Here is a 533-nt window from a genome sequence, read left to right on the forward strand (position 1 = left end):
ACCCGACCCACAAAATACACAAATATTTTTCAATGTTTGTGCAGAGGATCCAGCCATGTTTTTACTTTCTTTTTGGTAATTTTCCTCTGGTTTTACGTTCAGAAACGGCTTCAAAGCCTTCTATGAGTCGAGGATATGCTTCCCATCCAATTTTCTTATAAATTGGCAAANATTGTAAACAGTAGTGTGATTGTGGCTCACAATTTTCCTCTTGTTTTACGTTCAGAAACGGCTTCAAAGCCTTCTATGAGTCGAGGATATGCTTCCCATCCAATTTTCTTATAAATTGGCAAACATGGTCTTTTTTAGTCGGATTCCCAAGACTATGACGCTCATCTTGGAATTGTTTCCATAAACGGAGAAGTTCAATATGCACATGTCCACTAGAATGCGTCTCAAGAGTCAATAAGATGTTATCTAAAGACTCCTTACTCAGCCCATTCTTAATGAAACCAATTTTATCTTCTCTGTTATTGGAAACACATCCCAAAGATCTGCATCGTTTGTCACAAGTCCATCTTGCACACTTATGA

At 37.8% G+C, this 533-nt stretch overlaps 1 pseudogene; it reads right to left on the reverse strand.

The window, feature by feature from the left end:
• Positions 1-244: 244 nt before the first annotated feature.
• LOC140984605 (uncharacterized) overlaps positions 245-533 on the reverse strand; it is a 6116-nt pseudogene continuing 5827 nt past the window's right edge.

The sequence above is a fragment of the Primulina huaijiensis genome, chromosome 9, assembly GCF_012295235.1.
Source record: "Primulina huaijiensis isolate GDHJ02 chromosome 9, ASM1229523v2, whole genome shotgun sequence".
Lineage (NCBI taxonomy): Eukaryota > Viridiplantae > Streptophyta > Magnoliopsida > Lamiales > Gesneriaceae > Primulina > Primulina huaijiensis.